The sequence below is a fragment of the Neofelis nebulosa genome, chromosome 7, assembly GCF_028018385.1.
Source record: "Neofelis nebulosa isolate mNeoNeb1 chromosome 7, mNeoNeb1.pri, whole genome shotgun sequence".
Taxonomy (NCBI): Eukaryota; Metazoa; Chordata; class Mammalia; order Carnivora; family Felidae; genus Neofelis; species Neofelis nebulosa.
In genome coordinates, this window is record NC_080788.1 from 5,978,241 (window position 1) to 6,003,049 (window position 24,809).

General features: G+C 49.2%; 1 long non-coding RNA gene across 3 annotated transcripts; it reads right to left on the reverse strand.

Annotated features, from left to right (window-relative positions):
- Nucleotides 1-12,169: 12,169 nt before the first annotated feature.
- Nucleotides 12,170-23,643, reverse strand: LOC131516012 (uncharacterized). Of its 3 annotated transcripts, XR_009263802.1 has the most exons (5): nt 19,792-23,643; nt 19,146-19,302; nt 16,978-17,096; nt 12,879-12,981; nt 12,170-12,749 (listed from the first exon to the last, which is right to left on the reverse strand). It is a non-coding gene; the product is annotated as an uncharacterized LOC131516012 (long non-coding RNA). The 3 variants fall into 3 exon arrangements; XR_009263804.1 differs by lacking the exon at nt 12,879-12,981 and having other exon boundaries at nt 19,792-23,638; XR_009263803.1 differs by lacking the exon at nt 12,879-12,981 and having other exon boundaries at nt 12,170-12,733; nt 19,792-23,636.
- Nucleotides 23,644-24,809: the final 1,166 nt, after the last annotated feature.

Below are 24,809 nucleotides of genomic sequence, written 5' to 3' on the forward strand. Positions count from 1 at the left end.
TCGCTCAATCGACTGAGCCACCCAGGCTCAGATTTAATTTCTATGTAATAAAGATTTAATTTGTATGTAATAAAGTGCACAAATCTTAAGTCTACTGGTGTTCCTGTTTTGGTGACTGTCCTAGCTCTTTTCTATGCATAGTTTACATTTAAAACTTTTAGTAAAAGGATTATTCCGTGCATACTCTTTTGTGATTTCTCCTAGGATGACAGTATATCACAGACACTTTTCTCTAACGTTAAAAAAAAAAAAATCCTTGCATATTTTTATTTATTTTTTAAATGTTTATCTATTTTTGAAGGAGAGAGAGAGACAGAGTGTGAGTGGGGGAGGGGCAGAGAGAGAGGGAGACACAGAATCTGAAGCAGGCTCCAGGCTCCGAGCTGGCTGAGCACAGAGCCCGATGCGGGACTCGAACCCTCGAACCGTGAAATCATGACCTGAGCCGAAGTGGGACGCTTAACCGACTGAGCCACCCAGGCGCCCCGACATAGCTTTATTTTTAATGTATTCTATCATGTGAATGTAGCATGCAATTTTTAACCAGGTCTACTACTGGGTATCTATCTCCTTTCCAATTTGTTCATTTTGGTAAGTAATGTGCTATGAGCATCCTTATCAATAAACCTCTATATACTTCCTCAATAATTTCCTTTTGTCTTGTATTCTTCCTTCCTCCTCATAGTCTCCACTTAGTAGTAAAACGTGCTGCATTGACAGCGAAGGTAGCGCAGTTCATTTGTGCAAGACCTTAAACCGTGTTCATTAGTCTTAGGAGCGCTGCCTTCCCAACAAGGTGGGGGGCGGGGCAGGAGGAGGTGCTAAAATCCCACCACCGGCACCAAGAGCACTTTGCATCCTGCTGAGCCAGGGCCGAGCGGAGGAGTTCCTGGAGTCCAGGCCTCCCCCATGGGGCCTCAGAGCTCCAGAGGGCTTAGGCAACGGTGACCCATTTGGTCCCCAGACCAGCCCTGAGCCCTCGGGGAAGGGATGCTCCCCACCACCTCCCCTCCCTTCCTTTTCTGTCTCTACCATCCCTTCTAACTTCCTCTCCCTCCTCCTTTTTCTGCCCCTTCTCCCCATCCCCCTTCCCCGCCTCCTCATCTCCAACCTTCTTCCAGCCTTCTAATGAAAAAAAGGGAAACATCTTTAATGCATTGAGAAAAGACCTTATCTTTAATGTTAGTGATCCGCCTGCCCCGCTCCCACTCCCTTTCCTGGCTGTGGGACCTCAGGTGCAGAAAGCCCTGAGTTAATCACCTCGGTTCCCAGCACAAGGTCCCCATTGGTCAGCACATGGTCCCTTGATTAATGTAGCTGTTCATTTCCTTTTATCCGCTGCACTCCTCCTCCCCCTCCCTCCCCTCCCCACCCCGCAGGCTACTAAGGTGTTTAATATACATGCCTTTGTTCCTATGCATTCTTGCAAAATGTATTGTAGAATGGTATGCATATGCTTTTTAAGAAACTTTCGTATTTTGAAATAATCATAGACTCACAGAAAGTGACAAAAATAGTACACAGTGTCCTGTGAACACTTCCCCCAACTTCCCCCGACGGTGGTGTTACACAGCTGTAGTACAACATCCAAACCAAAGAAACTGACATCCTTATAATACTGTTAAATAGAGGACAGACCTTACCATTCAGTTCTCACCAATTATTATAATGATCTTATTTGTGTGTGTGTGCGTACGTGTGCATAGTTTTACACTATTCGACCCCATGAATGCCTTTGTGTAGTCACCGCCACAGTCAAGATACAGAACTGTTCCAGCACCACAGAGGATCTCCTTTCGTAGCACCCTTCACGGTCACATGCCCTCCCCCACTTGGTCCCTGAGCCCTGGCAACCACTAATCTCTTCACCACCTGTATAGTTTTGTCATTTCAAGAATGTTAGATAAATGAAACCTTTTAAGAATGGCTTTTCTTACCAACCATAATGCCCTCACAATACATTCAGGTTGTTTTATATATTGATAGTTCTTTCCTTTTTCTTGCTGAGTAGTGGTCCATGGCATGGGTATACCAGGGTGCAACTATCCACCCCCCCGAAGGCTAGTTGGGTTGCTTCCAGTTTGGGGCTATTACAAATAAGGCTGATTTGAACGTTCACGTACAGGTTTTGTATGAACACTTCATTTCTTTGGGCTATTATGCTCCAAGGCTGCCACTGTCTTGTGGTAAGTGCATGTTTAGTTTTATAAAAAATTACCACGTTATTTTCCAGAGTGGCTGTACCATGTTACATTCCCATCAGGAATGTATAGAGGTTCCAGTTTTTCTACATCCTTGCCAGCATTTGGTGTTATCACTGTTTTATTTTTCAGCCATTTTAATGGCTGTATAGTGACAGCTCGTTGTGGTTTTAATTTACATTTCCCCGATGGCTGATGATGTTGAATGTCTTTTCATTACTAATTTGCTATCCATATCTCTTCTTTGGTGAAATGTCTATTCATGTCTTTGGCGAAATGTCTATTCATGTCTTTGGCTCCTTCCCACTTGGATTGTTTTGCATTTTTAATTTACATAAATGACATTTTGTTATATACCTCATTCAGTTTCTTAGTTTTTTTATTTCTCAGACCCATCCATGCTGCTGTGGGTACATCTAATCGACTGCTCCTGGCTGCTGCAGGGTACCCCAAAGTATCCATCCACCTTTTATCTGTATAGGTCCCCAGGAACGGACACCCAAATTGTCTACAACTCCCCAACCCTGAAAATAACTCTACAGTGAATGTCTTCTTGCTTCTCTACCTGACAAGAATCTCTTTGACATCATTCATAGGGTATGACTTGCTCTGGGGCCACAGGCCACCCTCTCCACAAGCTCACCAGCTGAGGACCCCTGAGACCATAGAGTATGTCCTCATTTGTGTGGGACTGCTTCTACTCAGCATAATATTTTCGAGAGGTCCAGGGTTGTATCAGTAATTCATTCTTTTATATCATGAAGTAGTATTTATTGTATGAATACTAATTTGTTTCATCTATTGATGAGTATTTGGGTTGTTTCTTAGTTTAGGAGGTATGGGCTCCTATGACTAACATTGCTAACAACTGTTTTAATTTGTATTTCTTGGATTTCTTTTTTTTAATGTGTATTTACTTGCTTATTTATTTTTAACATTTATTTGTTTTTTGAGAGAGAGATAGAGAGCACAAGCAAGGGAGGACAGAGAGAGGGGGACAGAGGATCTGAAGCAGGCTCTGTACTGACAGCAGGAAAGCCTAACACAGGAGTTGAACTCACAAACCTTTAGATCACAGCCTGAGCCAAAGTCAGACGCTTAACCGACTGAGCCACCCAGGCGGCCCTGTGTTTCTTGGATTTCTAATACATCTTAACATCTCCTATGTGTATTGCCTTTTATATTTCTCCTTGTGTAAATCACCTATTTACATCTTTGTTTTCCCCCATTTGAGTCCCATCTTTTTCTTATTGACTTGCAGAAGTTTGTGGCATATTCTGAATCTAGACATTAGTCCCTTGTCAGCTTTACAGATTTTATTTTTAAGTAATCTCTAACCCCCACATGGGGCTCGAACCCACAACCCCAAGTTTAAGAGTTGCACCTCTACTGACTGAGCCAGCCAGGCGCCCCCTCTGGTCAGCTTTAGATGTCACAAATATATTCTCCCAAACTTGCCACCTGTTAACCTTGTCAGTGTATCCATCATTGGGCAGAAATCTTTAATTGGGATTAATCGAACTGATCCATCTTTTCGCTTTGCAGTTTGTGCTTTTGAAATTTCAAGAAGTTCATTCCTGCCCCAAGGTCACCAACATATTCTTCAACATTTTACATTGTTAACTTCAGAATTTCCTGGACACATTTAGGTTTTTAATCCATATGAGGTCCGCTTTTTTCATGTGATGCTAGGTTTGGAATTCAGTTTTATTTTTTTCTGCCAAGGGAACCACTTTTCCCAAAGCTAGAGTCCCGTGGGCCTCAAACTTGAGCCTCTATCAAAATCAGGAGAAAGCTCGTTGAAGCACAGATTGCTGGGCCCCACCCAGCTGATTCAGTAGACCTGGGTGGGACCTGAAAATCTGCATATCTAATAAGTTCCCAGGTAATGAGGTGACGCCACCGGTGGAGGCAGAGGAAACACACTTGGAGAACAACTGCCCTCGACAAAAAACCTTGAACCTCATGGATTTTGTTCTCCAGCTCACTGGCATCCCCATAGTGGCCTACATCTTGACTACATTCCGTCCTGCACTCCTCCCCTACCTTCCCCAGGTCTCCCCGGACGTGGGACTCCATCCACACATGTTACGACCACATCCCCGTGCTCCTCCTGAACCACACTCTTCCAACCTCTGGCAAAAGCCTTAAGGTTGGCCGCTCCCTTGTAGTTGCTGGACACTTCGGCACATGGCTCCCCATCCTTGTTTCCAACTAGAGCCCTGTCTCTGTCTTGGGTGACTTCGGCGTCCACATGGAAGATACGTCCTACGTCTGGTTTCTCAGGTCTCCAGGGACCTCCCCCACCTCACCCCAACACCACCTCCCTTTTACATTAATAACAGCTCCATCACCAAGATCCCAAAGTCAGGCATCTCTCTCCCTGGCCACAATCTCTGTTCCTTCCAACTTTCTGCTTCAACACGCTCCCTCTCACCTTTTTGGGACCTCACCAGCATCTCTGCCTTCTCCCGACCCATTAGCCTTTCCCTTTTTCCATTCCCTCCCTACCCAACTTAGATTCACCATTGTAACAACCTTCCCCAAGCTCCCTTGCTGCCGTATTTTCACTGCTGGGCCAAAGCCCTGCATCGGCTGTGGACCCTACCTTCCTGCTACCTCTTCCTGAGCGGTAGCCAGGAGCTTCATTCACAGGGGAGGCTCCGCTGCCAGTCCAGGGGCAAGTGCACGCTGCCCGCTGTCCTACTGGGTTCTCTGCTCACTTCTCTGTGCCGCCGTCTACAACAACACCTCTCCCTCCTCCCCCTGCTTCCAACGTGCAAAACAGAAGTCAGAAGAGGGGGGTCTCCCTTATCTCTTTCCTATTTGCAGAGAGCGAGACCCAGACCACTTTCACGAAGAGGGTGATGGTCTTGGGACAGAGAGCATGCCAAAGCCAGGTTACGAAAACTGCAGCTATTTTAAATGTTCAGGCACAACAGTCAGTGCTTTTCAACACGACCACGCAAATCCAATGGCTATAGGTACAGATACACTCGACCGTAATATCCAAAGTCTAAAGCTGAGGCCCTTCCTGAATGGGAGAACCAGCTGAAGGGCCCTCCTGGATGCTGGGTAGGCTCCCTCTTCCTCCAACCTTCTTCAGGACTTTCTCTCCTGGCCTTTACCCCACCACTGCGGAGGAGCTCTGCCTTGGCTGCACTTTGCCATCATTGGAAAGCTGGCTACACCTGCAGTCTGCCTATCTATCTGCTATCTATCTATCTATCTATCTATCTATCACCTTTCTTTCTTTCTTTCTTTCTTTTTCTTTCTTTCTTTCTTTCTTTCTTTCTTTCTTTCTTTCTTTCTTTCTTTCTTTCTTTCTCTTTCTTTCTTTCTTTCTTTCTTTCTTTCTTTCTTTCTTTCTTTCTTTCTTTCATCTATCCTTCTATCTATCTATGTGTTTGTCTATCATCTATCTATATTTCTATTATCTATCTATCTATCTGAAGTAAGCCTTACGGCCAACATAAGAGCTTAAACTCAAGACCCCAAGATCAAGAGTCATATGCTTTACCCACTGAGCCAGCCAGGCACCCCACCTACAGACCATTTAAATATGACTCCTTGGGGGCAGGCCCACATCAGTCTTGTCTCAAGCTCCTGGGTGACCCCAGCTGACAGCTGAGATTGACAAGCTGCCCTATAGGAAATGCTCCTCCTCCCGGCATCCCCTCCCCTGTTCTTTGTGTCCCACGCCCACTCTCTCCACTGGTTTGTTCCTAAAAGCTTTTCAATATGCTCAAATCTCTCCCATTAAAAAAAATAAATTACACACACACACACACACACACAAATACTCCTTGACTTCCACATTGCACTGTGAGCCCCTTCCCACCCCAGGGCTCTTACCTAGAAGGTTCTCTTCTGGTCTCCAGCTGGACCTAGACTGGTAACTCCTCGTTCAGCCCTTAGCACTGCTTTAGTGTGTGCACAGATCATGTGGGAGAATTCGTGTTAAAACGCGGGTTTAGGTACTGCAGGTCTGGGGTGGGAAGGCTCTTCATTGTGCTCAACTTCAAGTGGCAAAGCTTCGATCCCTGCTCACATCCTCTCCTCCGGAAAAGCTCCCCAGACCTCCCTAAATTAAATCTGCCCATCAGATGGGATTAAATCCGCTCCCCCCCCCGTCCCGCTCTGCTGATCTGTTTCTCCCAGCACTTACCTACTGCGTTTGGTAATTGTGCTTGGCATTGTTTGTTCACAGTCTACTCCCCCATGAAACGAGCATGGGACATACCGATCTGGGTATGCTGGTGTCACCAGAGCCTCATACAGTGCCTGGCACATGGCGGGCCCCCTACAAACCTCTGTAGGATGAGTGAAGGAATACATTAACCAGTCAGTCAAAGGGGGGACAGAACTGGGGTGCCTGGGTGTCTCAGTTGGTTAAGCATCCGACTTTGGCTCAGGTCATGATCTCACGGTTCGTGCATTCAAGCTCCATGTCGGGCTCTGTGCAAACGGCTCAGCCCTCTCTCTCTGCCCTTCCCCCCCCCCCCCGCCCTCAAAAATAAATAAACGTTAAAAAAATTTTTTTTAATTAAAAAAAAAGTGCAGAACTGCTCCTGTTCTCACGTGGGGCGTGGGAGCCTCCAGGGGGCCTTTTGCCCTGAGCTTGTGGGGCTGCCTGTTCCCCCTTTCAACACCTCTCCTCCCTCTGGGCCTCTTGTCCCCGAGACCAGGAACTGAGAAAATGGGCTACATGTCTACGTCTCCAGGGGTGATCTGCCCATTACTGACCCCCCAAAAGGAAAACAGGTGCAACAAATCCTTCTAGTTCCTCTGTTTCTCTGTTGTTGTTCAGTGCCGTGTTCAAAGGGTTAAAGCATTTACAGAAAGGGAGGGACCTCCCTCTGGCCCTCCCTGACAACTCTTGAGATGCTCTGCAAAAGGTCAGATGTTTCCAGCATCTCAACAGACAGCCTGTGTCTGTTTAAAGGGAAGACAACGAGTTCCCGGCCCTCCGCCAGCCTTCGCGGGCAGTTCTTGCCCGGTTCTGCAAGGCAGCCAGCCAGAAAGCCCTTCCTCCCCCTCGAGATGGCCATGGGCAGACCAGAGTTCTCCAAACCCCGGCCTGGAGTCCCGCCAGCCTGCCGAAGGCTGGCATCCGACCAACAGGGCACACACACCAACTGCTTGGGCCTGTGATGCATCGGGCATGATGGGGGCAGGGAGGCAATTTCTTGTGGACATTGAATATTTTCGGTGGGAAGGACTGTATTCTGACCCTGTCATTTAGCGACAAGGCTCGGGCAGTGGTGGCTGTCACGTAGTATAGAAGATCCTGGACCGGGAATCAGAAAACCTGTGTTCAGGGGAGCCTGGCTGGCTCAGTCCGTGGAGCATGCGACTCTTGATCTCGGGGTCAGGAGTTCAAGCCCCCACAATGGGTGTAGAGATTGCTTAAAAATACTTTATGGGCGCCTGGATGGCTCAGTTGGTTAAGCACCCAACTCAGTTTTGGCTCAGGTCATAACCTCACGGTTTGTGGGTTCAAGCCCTGTAATTGTCTCCAAGTAGGGCATGAAGCCTACTTAAAAAGAAAGAGAGAGGGGAAGGGGAGGGATGAAGGAAGGAAGGAAGGAAGGAAGGAAGGAAGGAAGGAAGGAAGAGGGAGGGAGGGAGGGAGGAGGGAAAGAAGGAAGGAATGAAATCTGTGTTCAAAATCCCAATCCAGTTCCGGGACCATGAGCTGTGGGCTCTTGGACACAGAGGGGGTCCTTTCTATGTGTCTGTGTCCATTAGTAAAAAGTGGGTACAAATACCCTCTCACTCCTGACAGCTTGCTAAAGGTCACACACAATACAACAAAGGTTCCCTGACTCCTGGCCACCGGTCCCAGGTCCCTCTAGAGTTGAGCAGATTACTTTGAGCATTGATAGAACATAAAAAGTAGCTAAAGACACATCTAAATAACCTTTGGCTTTTGTTACTTAATCATATTCCTTTGTAGAAAAATTAGCATACAAAAAATTCATTATCTCCATTCCCTAGAGTTAATGACTACTACTCATATTCTGACATTTGTTTGTTCATATTTTCAATGTATAGAGTATATACTTTCAGGCTTTTTCCAACAACAAGATCATAGAATATAAAGATTTTTATATACGCACCGCTCTTTTCTATACAACATTTCATTGGACAATTTATACCATTTTTTGTCTAGACATAGTGAGATAAACAAAGAATTCTATGATTTGTTTAATCCCCTCTAGCTAGACATGTAGGCTGTTTTAAATTTTTCGTCATGAGCAACAAAATTCTACCTTTATTCACTTGTTTTATTTTCTCAAGATAAATTCGTCTCAGTGGACAGTGGAATCAAAAGGTCTATTTTTTTTTTTTTTTTCTTTAAGTCATCTCCACCCCTGGGACACCTGGGTGGCTCAGTTGGTTAAGTGTCTGACTCTTGATTTGGGCTCAGGTCATGATCTCACGGTTTGTGGATTTGAGCCCTGAGTCAGGCTCTGCTGACAGTGCAAAGCCTGCTGGAAATTCTCTCTCCCTCCCTCTCTCTCTCTCTGCCCCTCCCCCCAATAAATAAATAAACTTAAAAAAAAAAGTAGGGGCACCTGGGTGGCTCAGTCGGTTGGGCGGCCGACTTCGGCTCAGGTCATGATCTCGCGGTTGGTGAGTTCAAGCCCCGCGTCGGGCTCTGTGCTGATAGCTCGGAGCCTGGAGCCTGTTTCAGATTCTGTGTTTCCCTCTCTCTGACCCTCCCCCATTCATGCTCGGTCTCTCTCTGTCTCAAAAATAAATAAACGTTAAAAAAAAAAAATTAAAAAAAAAAAAAAAAAAGTAATCTCTACCCCCAGTGTGGGGCTTGAACTCAAGACCCCAACATCATGAGCCCCATGCACCTCCAACTGAGCTGGCCAGGTGCCCCTGAAAGATCTATATATTTTTATTTTTTTAACGTTTATTTATTTTTGAAAGAGCGACAGAGCATGAGCAGGGGAGGAGCAGAGATAGAGGGAGGCACAGAATCCAAAGCAGGCTCCAGGCTCTGAGCTGTCAGCACAGAGCCTGATGGGGCTCGAACCCACGAACCGTGAGATCATGACTGTGCTGAAATCGGATGCTTAACTGACTGAGCCACCCAGGTGCCCCAAGATTTTCTTTTTTCTTTCTTTAAAAAGATTTTTTTTTATGCTTTTATTTTTAGAGAGAGAGACAGAGTGCAAACAGGGGAGGGGCAGAGAGAGAGGGAGACACAGAATCGGAAGCAGGCTCCAGGCTCCGAGCTGTCAGCACAGAACCTGACGCGGGGCTCAGACTCACAGACCACGAGATTGTGATCTGAGCCAAAGTCGGACGCTTAACCCACTGAGCCACCAGGCGCCCCTATTTTTAAGGCTTCAGACGCATGCTGCCAGATTGTCCTCTAGAAATGTCACGATTGTTGTATCTTAAAACAACATATTTATATATGAAGACTGCTCTTTTCACTAGAAAACTGTTCTCTTTAGGGGGCCTGGGCGGCTCAGTCAGTTAAGCATTCGACTTCAGCTCAGGTCATGATCTCACGGTTCATGGGTTCGAGCCCCACGTCAGGCTCTGTGCTGACAGCTCAGAGCCTGGAGCCTGCTTCGGATTCTGTGTCTCCTTTTCTCTCTGCACCTCCCTCGCTCACGCTCTGTCTCTCTCTCTCTCTCAAAAATAAATAAACATAAATTTAAAAAATTTTAAAAAAGAAAAGAAAAGAAAACCGTTCTCTTTAACAGGACACTCAGCTCGGAAAGACAGAGTAGAAAGGAGCAGAGCCCAGATCAGTTGACGCAGGGCGGCTGTTTTGCACCTGACCCACGGCTCTCTCACTGGCAGCCTCTGCCCGGCTATAAAGATGCCCCCCCCCCCCCTCAGTCTGCATTCCCTAGAGTTAATAACTACTACTCATATCCACAGCTGGGGCTGTGGATACAAGAGAACCTCCAGATACCGCCCTAGAAAACTCTGATGGAGGGATAAGGGCTTTTTTTTTTTTTTTTCCATATTGATTTGTGCATATTGATATCTCCAGTCTTCTAAACAACCACCCTGCAGCACTCCTTAGTGCTTCGTTAGACATGACTACTTCTGTAAGCCACCGCTGATTAAGGGTTTGATTCACACTAGGGCATTTCATTGCTACATTCATCCAGGAAGCAGGTGCCAATGAGAAACCTGAGTTTTGGGTGGATCAAGCATCTTATCTCAGGGAACACAGCAGGTAGATAGCTTACTTAGGATTCAAACCTAGGTCTGTCTGACTACAGAATCTGGGTTATATTTTGAAATTACTGCACAACTACTCTGTGTATCAGTGTGAACAAGGCCTGGAAGGGTGCAGTTGGTTAGGCATGGGCGGTAGACGTCACCAGGGCTCATGGACTCCTCCAGCTCTCTTCCCTTCCGAGTATACTTCCGAGGATCATACTTCCTCCGGAAGTTAGGTGGCCATGTGAGTTGCTTTGGCCAATGAAATGTGAGGAAGGGTGACATGTGCCCCTTCTGGGGGAGGCATTGGAGAACCCGTGTGTGGTTCTTAGGCTTTCTTCCCCTGCAGTGGTGAACCCTGAAGTCTCACATGGGGACAGTGACATCATACAATGACAGTGGGGCTCTGATGACTACAAAGAGACGAGCCTTTGAGAGCCTTGCTGGGAATGAAGCGTGGGCAAGAAATAAATCTTTGTTACTTTAAGTCACTGAGATGCTCAGAGGTATTTGTTACTAGAGCATAACCTGGCCTGTCCTGAGGGATGCGGGTCCTGATGGGGGCTTTTCGGGTCTTTGTCTAAATTTTTCTGGAGGTTTTATCTTTTTACAATGGGAAGATATCCACTTTTTAAAATGAGTCATAATACAGGGCGCCTGGGTGGCTCAGTCGGTGAAGCGTCTGACTTCAGTTCAGGTCATGATCTCATGGTCTGTGAGTTCGAGCCCCGCGTCAGGCTCTGCACTGACAGTTCGGAGCCTGGAGCCTGCTTTGGATTCCGTGTCCCCCTCTCTCTCTGCCCCTCCCCCGCTCATGCTCTTTCTCTCTCTCTGTCTCAAAAATAAATAAAAACATTAAAATTTTTTTTAAAAAAAGTCATAATACAGATTCACACAACCAAGAACATCACGTACACATGGCTGTGCCTTAAAACTGACCATTTTCTTTTTCTTAAATTATTTTTTAAAGAATGTTTAATTTTATTTTTTTATTTGAAGGGATAATATGAATGTTTTGATAATATTTTTATATCTATGCAGAACCATAAACAATTTTTCTGGTTTATAATAGTTAATTTTGTCCTACCATATATGACATTTCATTTTTGTGAAATGACTATGTATTTCTTTAAAGACACTTGTGAGGGGCGCCTGGGTGGCTCAGTCGGTTGAGCATCCGACTTCAGCCAGGTCACGATCTCACGGTCCGTGAGTTCGAGCCCCGCGTCGGGCTCTGGGCTGATGGCTCGGAGCCTGGAGCCTGTTTCCGATTCTGTGTCTCCCTCTCTCTCTGTCCCTCCCCCGTTCATGCTCTGTCTCTCTCTGTCCCAAAAATAAATAAAACGTTGAAAAAAAAAAAAAGAACTAAAAGAAAAGATAAATAAAAACATTAAAAAAAAAAATGTCTAATTTTACTTTTAAGTAATCTCTAATCTCTCCACCCAACATGAGGCTCAAACTCACAACCCCGAGATCAAGAGTCGCATGCTCTCCTGACTGAGCCAGCCAGACACCCCCAAAATGACCATTTTCTATGTCACTTTACATAATCTACTTCACTCTTTTTAGTACCTCCATAGTATTCTGTTCTCTGGATACAGACCACTAACGCCAGACATGTGGGTTAATTCTGATTATTCACAAAATACCTGCCATAAGGGGCACTTGGGTGGCTCAGTCAGTTGAGTGTCCAACTCTTGCTTTCGGCCCAGGTCACGATCCCAGGGTGGTGGGATAGGAGCCCCCCCCCCCCCCCCCCCCCCCCCGGGCTCCACACTGAGCATGGAGCCTGCTTAGGATTCTTTCTCTCTCCTGCTCTGCCCCTCCCACCCCCCAAATAAATAAATGGACTTAAAAAAATAGACGCTCTAAGCTACAGCTAGACTGTTGCAACATTTATGGGAAAGGAAGTACTAATATTTATTTTTCTTTTTTCGGTTCGTCTCTGGCCGTGCGGAGCCTGAGCTCAGCACCCAAGGGGCCCGTGCACACCCCCCGGGGGGTGAGTGAATAAGCCGGGCGCGCCTGCACCCGCACCCTCGCCGGGACACGCGGCAGGGGACGCGCGGCCGGCCGGGGCCGGTGTGTGTGCACGCGTGAAGGCTGGGATGGGGCCCCCGGAAGAGCAGGGCAGGGAAGCATGTAGGCACCACACACAACGGGGGCGAGATGACCCTGACTCATAGGCCCAGGCGTGGAAGGTAACGGCCGGGAAACTCCGGGGCTTTGAATGAGTTCTGACTCACTGACGTCTCACTTCTCGGTTCTCCTCCAGCGTCTCGCTGCACAGTCTCCGGGAAGGGCTTGTGACGTCAATCACCGGGATCCTGAGAAAGAGGAGCGCTGCCCAGAGAGAGGGGGCCGAGGGGATGATAACGATGGGCCTCATTCATAGAAGAAGTCCAATCAGCCCTTGTTACGTTAATATTTTGAACGCCCCCCCCCCCCCCCAGCTGCTGACTCCGATTGTACCTGCGGGACGTCCCCCTGAGTGATCCGACTGAAAACACCGATCACGCACTTCATAAGCACTCTTCCCCTTCCTTTATTTCTATTCAGGGGCTGTCTTCAATTCCTTTTCAAGATGAAAATGACTCTATTTATTTCTTTTGCTGATTATAAAGGAAATGCTTGCTCATTATAAAAAAAAAAAAAAATTCAGACAGTTCCAAAAAACATAAAGAAGAGACTGAAAGATCACTCAGAAGGCCATCCCCAGGGACGCCACTATTGGCATTCTTCTTCTTTTTGTTTTTTTTTTTTAAGTTTATTTATTTATTTTGAGAGAGACAGAGACAATGTGAATGGGGGAGGGGCAGAGAGAGAAGGAGGCAGAGACTCCCGGGCAGGCTCTGCACCCTCAGCGCGGAGGAACCCGATGTGGGGCTCGAAACCACGAAGCCGTGAGATCATGACCCCAGCCGAAACCAAGGGTCAGATGCTTAACCTCCTGAGCCACCCAGGCGCCCCATGTCCCTGCTGGCATTCTGAAGCGCATCCTTCCAGACGGTGCCTATGTGTCCCTGCACACCCACGCAGGCTTATCTTTGCCAAGTTCCCAGTCAGTATGGATCTCTGCTGTCCTTTGAGGAGTTTCCATGCACGCCATCACATGGGCACAGCTGGGAGCCTCGCCTCCCTCTCCGGCTGCAGGATCCAGCGGAAAGCCAGGGCAAGACCTCATAAGCCCTTAATGAGCTTAATAAAGGCACCTGAAGATGCCATTACGATTTTAACAATTTAGACCATGAAGAGCTCCACCCCCCAGGCAGCTGGAAGTGAATCCACATACAGATGCGCGTGGTGAGCCGGCCCTCGGCTTGGAGTCCGAGCGGAGGGTTCTGCAGCGGAGTTCTAGACCCGCCTTCGCCACTTTCCTGGAGGCTGGGTCCCTTCGCCTCCAAGCCTCACTTGCCGCCGAATATCCGTGAACCTGAGAGGGCAGAATGCTAAGTACTAAGTACTCTGTGCACCTGAGAGGGCAGAATGCTAAGTACTAAGTACTCTGTGCTATTTAGAGGTCCTGCTCTAATTCCAAGGCCCGAGAGCAGAAGAGAAAGTGGGATGTCCCAGCCATGGAAGAGAGCAAGCGTTTTAGAGTTTCCCTGGCTGAGACCTAAAGGTAACACCTGCATCAACAGAGTCCTAGAACAACCCAGAGCCTACGAGAATCTCGGAGATTAGAGTGCTACCGCCCCACACCCCAATGCAGTGAGTCTGAATATACGCACATCTGTAACATGACCCAGTGGAACAATGGGTTTGAGTTGTGAGATGAGGTACCAACGAGGCAGTGCATTTATTTGAAAGTGCTTTGGGAATCTGAAGTGCGTTCATACCCGCAAAGCTGCCTCCACAGAAGTGCAGACGGGAACAGACACCAAGACCTTCATCCCAAGGCGGGCCTCACGGTTGGTGACAGCTACAGGGAGTACCCGACTGTCCAGTGCTAGGCCCAGCTCTGGGGCTGGGGAGACGGTGGAAGGAAAGACAGGGAGGCCCTCCCCTCAGGGGGCGTAGATTCCAGCGGAGAGGCAGACGAGAAAAAGGGAGATTGGGGCGCCCGGGTGTCTCAGTCAGGGTTAGGCACCCAGCTTGGGCTCAGGTCATGATCTCGCGGTCCATGAGTTCGAGCCCTGCATTGGGCTCCTCTGCTGTCAGCACGGAGCCTGCTTCGGATCCTCTGTCTCCCTTTCTCTGCCCCTCCCCTGCTTGTGCACACACGTTCTCTCTCTCAAAAATAAAACAAACATTAAAAAATTAAAAAAAAAAAAAGAGGCCATTTGCAACTACGTGGATGGAACTGGAGGGTATTATGCTAAGTGACATTAGTCAGAGAAAGACAAGTGTCATATGACTTCACTCATATGAGGACTTTAAGAGACAAAACAGATGAACATAAGGGAAGGGAAGCAAAAATTATATAAAAACAGGGAGTGGGACAAAACATAAGGGATTTTTAAATACAGAGAACAAACAGAGGGTTACTGGAGGGGTTGTGGGAGGGGGGATGGGCTAAATGGGTAAAGGGGCACCAAGGAATCTACTCCTGAAATCATTGTTGCACTATATGCTAACTAACTTGGATGTAAATTAAAAAAATAAGTTAAAGAAAATACAAAAAAAAAAAGGGAGATAAATCAGAACAAGAAACTTTGAGAAGGGCGCTTGGGTGGCTCAGTCAGTTGAGCGTCTCACTTTGGCTCAGGTCACGATCTCACGGTTCATGGGCTCGAGCCTCGTGTCGGGCTCTGAGCTGACAGCTCAGAGCCCGGAGCCTGCTTCCGATTCTGTGTCTCCCTCTCTCTCTCTGCCCCTCTCTCATCGTGTGCTCTCTCTCTCTCAAATAAATAAACATTAAAAAAAAGAAAAAAAGAAACTCTGAGGGACGGAGGTGAGTCCTCTGAGGGTTAGAAAACAGGATGAGGTTGAAAGTGAGGGACAAGGCAGGGGCTAGTTCAGAGGGTGACAAGGAAGGCCTCTCTAAGGAGGCAACATCTAAGGGCTCAAACCTGAGCGACAAGGACAGCCACATGGACACCGGGAGCACACTGTGTTCCGGGGCAACAGGACAGCAAGTGCAAAAGCCCTGAGGCAGGAATAAACTCCCGGTCAAGGACCTTTCTTTAAGGTCCTGACCGAGAGCTGCCGCGCAGGGAGGGGGGTGGGCAGCCCGGGGTTGCTGTAGGGGTGAAGCAGAGGGAGACAGGCCCCAGTTTGTGTTATACTAGGATCACCCTCCACCGGGTCTGAAGCTCCGTCTCCTGCAGGCAGTGTTGGGGGCCCCAGGGGATTGTTAGGGCTTGCAAGGGCTTTCTCCATGAACCAGCACAACCTTCTGAACATCCTTGCCAGGAAAACCGAGAGGCAGAGAGAAAGACAGTTTGCCTCGGGTTGCGGCTCCATTCTTGGGCTGGCATTCAAGCCCCGGGCTCTACCCCCCAAGGCCACCCCACCTAAGGAGGATGGGAGGGGGGCTCACTGAAACCACAGAGCTGGAGGGAGGGCCTGGTGTCTCAAGGCTTCCTGCTTCAGCCAGCCAAACTCCAAGGCTGGGCTCTAAAAAGGAAGTGCTTTGCCCAGCTGGGCCCCGTCCCGCATCACCAGGCCCGGCCCTCAGCCCTCGGCTGGCAGGGGCAGCGGCAGGGGCAGGGGCAGGGGGGAGGGGTCAGCTCCCGGAGCCCAGCCAGCCAAGAGCAACCTGATCGAGCAGGAAACAGGCCTTGAGCCAGACAAAGCTTCAGCCGAGCACCTGGAGCCTTTGTTCCCTTTATTCCTGTCGCAGACTTTCCCAGGCACCTGCGGCTGGGCCTCAGGAGCACCTGGGCCCGGAGGGGGCTCCCACGGGATCTGGTTCTCCCGCCACAGGGAGTGGTCCGACTCGTGATCCTGAGGGAGGTCTTGCAGTGCGATAACAAAAACAGTGACAGTAGCGTCCACGTACAGAGCTCTTACTGCAGGCCGGGTGTCATTTTACTTACCCACCCCCCCCAACACCATGAGGTACGTACTGTCATCACCCCCATTTTACAGATTCGCCAATGGAGGCACAACACAGACCAAAGCCACAAGTGTAAGGAAGTGACAATAGTAGAGGGACGCTGGGGTGGCCCAGTCACTTGAGCGTCTGGCTTCAGCTCAGGTCATGATCTCACGGCTTGTGAGTTCGAGCCCCGAGTCGGGCTCTGCGCTGACAGCTTGGAGCCGGGAGCCCGTTTCGGATTCCGTGTCTCTGTCTCTCTCTGCCCCTCCCCCGCTCACACTCTGTCTCCCTCTCTCTCTCAAATATAAATAAACACTAAAAAAAAAAAAAAAAAAAAATAGTAGGGACTTGGAATCAACAAATCCCAGGGCTCACTGGCCTCTATGACCTTGGGCAAGGCATTTACACTTCAGCAAGCCTATCACCTGCTGTGTAGATGAAATGATCGGAGGCAGGCAAAGCCGCTGGTGCACGCTTCCTAATCTAGACGCGTCTTTCTGTCCTCCCTACTTCCTATAGCTACGTGACCTGGGCGTGTACTGCTGAGCCTCAGTTTCCTCATCAGAGAAACTAGGTGAATAGTGTTACCTAAGAGGGCTGTTGAAAGCCTGAAGCGCCTCGGGCAGCAACGCCTGATTTTTCAAAACAGCCACACTCCTGAGACCGTCCGAGGAAGACGCCATCGTCCAAAACTTCCCTCTTGCTCTCTACCGAAATAAACAACAACAACGCAAATAGAAAAACCAGCCTTAGAGCCATTCCCCCTGTGAAACAAAAAGCCAGTATTACGCTGCTGGGCTCAGAAGATTTTCTCAGGAGGAAATCCAGAAGCGACAGCTTAAGCCATAATTCTCTCTAGATCCACACCCTGAACAGACGGCCTCACCCACAGCAGCCGGGACAAGAAGGACAGTTGCAGGTCCATGCAAAGTGCAGGGGAGATCCACCCGAGATTCCACCACCCAGACACACACACACACACACACACACACACACACACACACACACACCTTCCTCTCCTATAAATCAGCCTGTATTCATCAAGTTCTTGTCTTCAGCAAGGGCACCATGGGCATGTACCGTCCTTTTCCTCAATAACAGGGAATAATCACAAAATGTATGTGCAGCCACTGTCATCAACACACATCAGGGTGGTGGCCCCAGCTCTTCTGAGTGGCCACGTCTGTTTCTCTCATCCACATTTTGGGGCTCAACTGCTCCTTCTCTCGTCCAACTCTGCCATTCAGGTACGAGCTGCCTATTATTCTCCGTGTCTGCCTCTGGCCACGGTGGTTGGTGCAAGAAAAAGGCATGAGATCCAGAAAAACCAAGCCCTATTGAAGTTTTTGTCAGGATTTTAAAATCGGAGCTGGAGGGGTGCCTGGGTGGCTCAGTGAGTTGAGCGTCCGACTTCGGCTCTGGTCATGATCTCACGGTTCGTGAGTTCAAGCCCTGGGTCAGGCTCTGCGCTGACAGCGCGGAGCCCGGAGCCTGCTTTGGATTCTGTGTCTCCCTCTCTCTGCCCCTCCCCCGCTCACACTCTGTCTCAAAAATGAACAAACATTAGGGGCGCCTGGATGGCTCAGTCGGTTAAGCAGCCGACTTCGGCTCAGGTCATGATCTCACAGTCCGTGAGTTCGAGCCCCGCGTCAGGCTCTGTGCTAACAGCTCAGAGCCTGGAGCCTGTTTCGGATTCTGTGTCTCCCTCTCTCTGACCCTCCCCCGTTCATGCTCTGTCTCTCTCTGTCTCAAAAATAAATAAACGTTAAAAAAAAATTAAAAAAAAAGAACATTAACAAAAGAAATAAAATAAAATAAAATAAAATAAAATAAAATAAAATAAAATAAAATAAAATTGGAGCCAGGGAGGAAAATCCTATTCCTCTTGGACTGGCGAGCGCAAAGGATGTGAATCTGGGCTAGCTGACAGTCATTTTTTGGGTGGAGAAAGCCAGTTTGCAGAAGCAGGGATAAAGACATCAAAGAGAGAAGCCATGATGAGCGGCAGGGCGTCCTGACATAATCCCAGGTTCCTGTAGTCCCTGAAGCAGGATCAACCCTTCCTGCCTATCCCCTGATGGTGTGGTTCAATGAGCCAATAAATTCCTTTCTGGCCCTTCCAGCTCGAGAGCCCTGCCTAATCCAACCAGCAAGCATCCAGTGGTAATAAACACAACAGTTCAGTAGGACAGATGTCACAGGCGGGACTTGACGATGTGCCAAGTGAAAGTTTTGGGCAATCGTAGCTGTCAAATCAGGGGTGCCTGGCTAGCTCAGTTGGTGGAGTGTGGGACTCTTGATTTTGGCTCAGGTCACAGTTTTGCAGTTTGTGGGACGGAGCCCTGAGTCTTCTCGTCGTGGAGCCTGCTTGGGATCTTCTCTCTCCCTCTCTCTCTGCCCCTCCCCTGCTTGTGCTCTCTTTCTCTCTCTCTCAAAATAAATAAACGTAAAAAAACAATAAAATGGGGCGCCTGGGTGGCTCAGTCGGTTAAGTGTCTGACTTTGGCTCAGGTCATGATCTCGTGGTTCATGGATTGGAGCCCCTCATCAGGCTCTGTGCTGACGGCTCAGAGCCTGGAGCCTGTTTCGGTTTCTGTGTCCTCCTCTCTCTCTGCCCCTCCCCTGCTTGTGCACATGCATTCTCTCTCTCTCTCTCTCTCAAAATAAATAAGTAAACTTAAAAAAATAAAATCTTTAAAAAAAAGCTGTGAAGTCACACAAGATCACCTCATTCCTTCAAGCGAATACATACTTACCGAGCCCCCACTTGTGCCAGGCATAGTTTTAGGCGCTGGGGATATAACTGTATATGGGGCCGACTAGACCCTTTTCCTCACTCTGGAGTAATCAGAGGGGGCTTCCTGGAGCTGGTGAGGCTCCAGGGCCTCACTGACATGGTGAAACCTGGACGGGCTGAGAAGGGCGGGGAGAAAAGCACGAGTAAAGCCACGGAGGCGCAAGACTAGCGGCTACAGCGGGCGCTCACCAGTGTTGGGTGCGTGGATGGGAGAGGGAAGGAAGTCCCCCGAGGGAGGAGCGGGTCACCGGGCGGGAGAAGAGCTCCTCCCAGAGAAGGTAATGCTGAGGAAGGGAGACCAGACCAGACCAGGGCGGACCTCGCCGCAAAGCATGGACTTCGCCCGGGTCGCACCACACGATGCCCCCCACCCCCACCCCCGCGTCTCTGTTGTGGTTGCCACACCCACGCTCTCCGTGGCCTCGCCGGTGGGACTCTGCCCAGCGGCCCATCCAGCACCACAGCCACCCGAGGTCATGCCCCAGACACCACCGCCTTCCTGGCTCCTGGGCGAAGCCGCCAGCACAGCACTCCCGCCCAGCCTGTAATTTAACCTGACCTCCTCCCGGCCTGGCCGCTCCCGGCCTTCTGCACCCCAGACATACCCGCTGCAGGAAATGCCCAAGTGGGAGAAGAGGCCTGGTGCCCACCTGGATCCCCGGGCCCGGGCTTCGCGGAGGGGGCTGCGGGCCTTGTGACAGGTAGTGCGGGGCGGGCTGCGGTCGCCACGGTTGGCTTTGCAGCCGAGGACCGGGGAGACCACGCCCCCTGGTGGCCAGGAGCCACCCCGCACCTTGGTCTTCCCGCGACCTCTACAATGTGCGCCCTCCCTTCGAAGTCGGTGTTTTTCGTTGTTTTGTTTCAAGAAATACCTTTCTGAAAAGCTGACAACACGAATAAATCCTTTAAGTTGGACGGGTCGCCATGTCAAGGAATCTCATAGTAAAAGACTTCTGGAAAAAAGCTGTCTTAGATTTCGCCAAGCCATAGCAAAATGTTCGGATTCTAATTTCTTGTGCACTGATCTGCTATGGCAGGGTGATGTGATGGCTGGCAATTGTCGTTCCCGCTATCTGCCAGGTCTGTGAAGAATCTTCCCAGGTGCATGTGTCCCATGAGGCTATGGGACACGCCTCCCAATTTTTTTTGGTAATTCTGACAGCCCTCTCGGGCAAATAGATGCCTGGTCTGTTCTTAACAAAGAGCCCCTCTCTACGTGTTCCTCGGCTCTGAACCTCAGCTTTTCCCTCCACAGTGTTGGTTCACAGTGGGGGTGAACCTCGGACTGTCAGTAATGGTAACTTATTTACAAGCATTTTTGTCTGTGTTATGCAATGCCCCGTAGTAGGTGCTAGTTCTTCCTGGTGGGGGGGGTGGGGGTGTGGTTTGTGGAGGAGGGGGATGGTGATTCACAAAAACTAGAAGACAGACCTTGGTCTCAGGGGCCTGTATCCAGCGTAGACATAACATACACACATGACACAACCTGCAAACAATCACAAATGAACAGCAGGGGACAAACTAAATATACATGTGCTCAGAGCAGTGATCAGAGTGCGTATGACGCTGGTGGCGGGACGGTTGCCGGAAATACGGCTGGAGGGGAGTCTGGACGATTGCCACGCCCACAGACTGAGCCCTTCTGGGGGCTAGAAGGATGCCAAGGAAGAGGCCAGCATCTACCCACTTTGGAGATACAGCCATCACGCCCCCAAGGTACGGTGGCGCTCTTGGCACCTGCTTTCTGTTCTGTCCTTGCGGAAGACCCTGCATTCCCACCCACCTTCCTGCTCCTGTCGGGCTGCCACGTGATCACACAGGAACCCCACCAGGGATCACACTGGCCCACTTACACACCTCTTACTGCCCCTGGCTGTGGGCATCAGAATGTCCGTTGGCAGTATGACCTCAATGAGGTTTTTCTTGCTTATGCCTTTGTTCTGGCCTCGACTCCGCCTTAGAAGGGAACAAACCAAGTCCTTTGGATCCCCAGGGCCATGAAGGCTCCCATCCTCAGAAGCCAGGTATCCTGGCTCTCGCCTGCCTGACACCTGGGCAGAATTGGTGCAGGCCTACACATGGATAGGGTTTCACGAGTGGCTACCAGCTACTCTGAATATCCTGGAAGTTTGTCCCAGTCATTGGTGTTCAGTACAGAGGGCATGGATTTTGAAATGCAGCATATGAAGCGGTGTAGCCCGAGGGCACGAGCCATCCGTCTTTAACCGCATCTCAGACTAGGAAGGTCATTAGTGAGGAATGTTGGATGGGAGGATGAAGGGATTCCACTGGGCCTGTCCATTCTTCACGAGCAATTTTTCAAAAGACAAACAGAAGCCTAATTTCTTCACTTGCCACACAATTTGGGAATACTCAGGAACCAGGAGGTTGCCCCGTGAATAAGAAATGCAAATAAAGGCAATCCAAGAAACCAAATAGCAAGCTAGGACATCCGGTCAAGCAAGACCGAGGCAGCCCTCTCACCACCTCAAGGTCTAAGTCCTTAGGGCAGTCCTTACAATTTGGATTCCAACAGGCCTTTCAACCACTCAAGACGCAGCCCCCTCTCATGACCACACGGGTTAGATATCACCTTAGGCAGTTACCCACCCACTGATTTGGGAATAGGCTCACGGCCCATTCTCTGGGAGGAATTCTTCTGTCAGCAATGAGCTCAGCTTTTGGATCCGTACCTGCTTGGGTTTGGCTAGTCACCGGGTGACCCAATGAGATTCCATGATCTGGCTTCTGGCCAGAATACCTTTGCTCCTGGGCTTCAGGTGGGAGGCAGGGGCATCATTTGGGATATCGTGGGTTCTGGGTAACAAAAACTCTCCTCAAACGGGCTTAATCAGTGAGGACACTGATTGTGTCATTTACCAGAAGTCCCACAGGAGGCTGGGCCCTGTGCCACAGGTCAGTTGATGTGGCATCTTGATGAGGACATCAAGACCCTAGTTCATGCGTTCCTTTATCCACTCTTTCACCACCACAGGAGATCGTGCTATTTTGCCCTTCACGCAGGAGAATGCCTGTTTCCCCACAACCTTATGAACAGAATGTGTTGTCAAACATTTGGATTTTTGCCAATCTGATAGGTAAAAAGGTAGTATCGTGGTGTTATTTCGATTTTAATTGCTCTTATGAGTGAAGTTGGGCATCTTTTCACATGCTTGAGGGTTACTTTTTCCTTTCTCCGTGAATGGTATCTTGACCTACTTTGCTCACTTTTCATCTGGGCTGTAGGTAGGTTCCTTCTATCTCTCTGCTCCGGCCAGAACCAAGATGGCAGCAGTGATCCCAGACACCGGAGGCTTGCTTCCTGGGTGTAGCTAACCTAGTCCCACTTCTCAACCCAATGTCTTCTTCATTTCCCGTTTCTTCTATAGACAAGAAGAGCCAAAAACTCACCTTCCCAGTCTGCCTTGCAGCTAGAAGTGGCCAGGTGACAGTGCTGTCCAATGAGATGAAAGTGAAAGAAAACCAGGGCATTTCTGGGAAATCGTTGATTAGAAAAGGGACAGGTTTCAGTCCCTGACAAAGTTCCTTTCTTCCCAGGCCTCAACATGGACATAACGGCTGGAGTGGCAGCCTTTTAAACACCATTAATGAAAGAAAAAGAGAATCACAGAGATGTTGATCCTAATATTATTTGAGACACCAATGCCAGGAACCACCTACCTCCAGACTTTTATACTGAGCTCGTTAAATATCTTCACTCTTAAACCGTTATTTGTCAGTGTGTGTGTGTGTGTGTGTGTGTGTGTGTGTGTGTGTGTATGGGGGGGTGGTTCCGTTACTTGCTGATAAAAACATTTCTAACTGATATACTATGGCTTTCTCTCAAGAGGGAGAAAACTCCCCAGTCCTCCCTGGACTTCTCAGGGTATTTGTCAGACTGGGTCATATGCCTTTGCCTGAACCAACTGCCCTCAAGGGGAACAGAATTCCCCTCAGGCCAATGGGGTGACTCTTGAGGTATGGGGGTCAACTCTCCCTGAGACAAATGGATGCAAGGAAGAAAAGTGCTCGGTGTAGGGGGGAGATGTGGTACTTGCAGAAAGGAAGAGGTGAGGGGCGCCTGAGTGGCTCCATTGGTTGAGCATCAGACTCTTGAATTAGGCTCAGGTCATGATCCCAGGGATTGAGCCCCACATCGGGCTCCACACTGTGCATGAAACCTGCTTAAGAGCCCCTCTCCCCCACTTGCACTCTCTCTATATATAACATTTTAAAAGGTGGGGGGCGCCTGGGTGGCTCAGTCGGTTGAGCGTCCAACTCTGGGTTTTGGCTCAGGTCAGGATCTCACAAATCGTGAGTCCCAGCCCTGCGTAGGGCTCCGTGCTAACAGTGCGGATCCTGCTTGGGAGTCTCTGTCTCCCTCTGTCTCTTCCTCTCCCCTGCTCACACTCTATCTCTCTGTCTCAAAAACAAATAAATAAACATTAAAAAACTAATGAAACAATAAAATAAACTAATAACAAAATAAAATAAAGAAAGGACGAGGTGAGAAATGGCTGCTAGGGAGACAGCCAGCAGGGAGCCCCGCAGTGACCGAGTGCCCACCCTGTGGGCCAACAAGGTCATCAAAACCACTAATGGACGGTGACAAGAGCTACTCCTCTCTCGATCAGGTCCAGGGGATAGGTTTTTTTCCCTTTAAGATAGAAATAAACTTGCTTTAATGAGTGAATAGATGACACTAGAGTATCAACTCCATGAAGGCAGGCGTATATTTTTCTTGCTTTCCACTTCATCCCTAATCCTTAGCGATTGATAAGGAACCTTGAGCAGGACAGAAACTTTCCACGCAGACCTACGGACCTGCCTCCCGTTTGACACTGATCCCCTGGTTGTGTGGTCACGATAACTCAGTCTGCTACCATCTGACCTAATTGTGCTAACGGCGGCTCCATATTTCCCCATCTCGACTCCAGGGTCACAGCCGACCCTCATCTGGAGCCGGTGAACCCATTCTGATTCCCAGGAGTCATCACTTTCTTTCCAGAGCGTCCCCAGTCCTCCCCGCCACCACCCCCCGCGCCTTCATCCTTGTTCAGCTCTCTGGCCCAATGTCTGAAGTCTCCACGTCCTTCCCCTTCAAAAAAACGAGAATGGCCTTTTGACCCTCGTCCACCTTCCAGCTTGTTTCCACCGCAAGTTTCCAAAGACCACGGGCAGTGACTCAGCATCTACTTCTCAGCAGCTGGGATATAATTAGTCCAGACCAAAGGACTTTATTTTAAGTAGCCAGGAGCTCATTTGCACACTCGCCAGCCACCTTGCACGGGCTCAGAGCTGGCTTCTCCCTGTCACGCGTGCACTCTTCTCTGCCACGTCCGAGAGGCACAGGGCCAGCGACCCGGAGCGCTTCCGTCTTCCCCTGTGGCCCCCGCCAGCGTCCCTCCCTCAGCCCCTGTGGCAGCTGGCTCCCTCTTTCTTTCCTCCTCTGGCTCTGAAAGGAGCTCAAGGTTCCTTTTGATCGTCCCCTTTGGCAGTGTTCTATTACAGTTCTTTATTTCCCCCGTTCTAAAAAGTAATATAAGCTCATTAGAGAAAATGTAGAAAATCCAACTAAGTAAGAAGATGAAGTGAGAAAAATAACTTTCTGCCCCATTGCCTA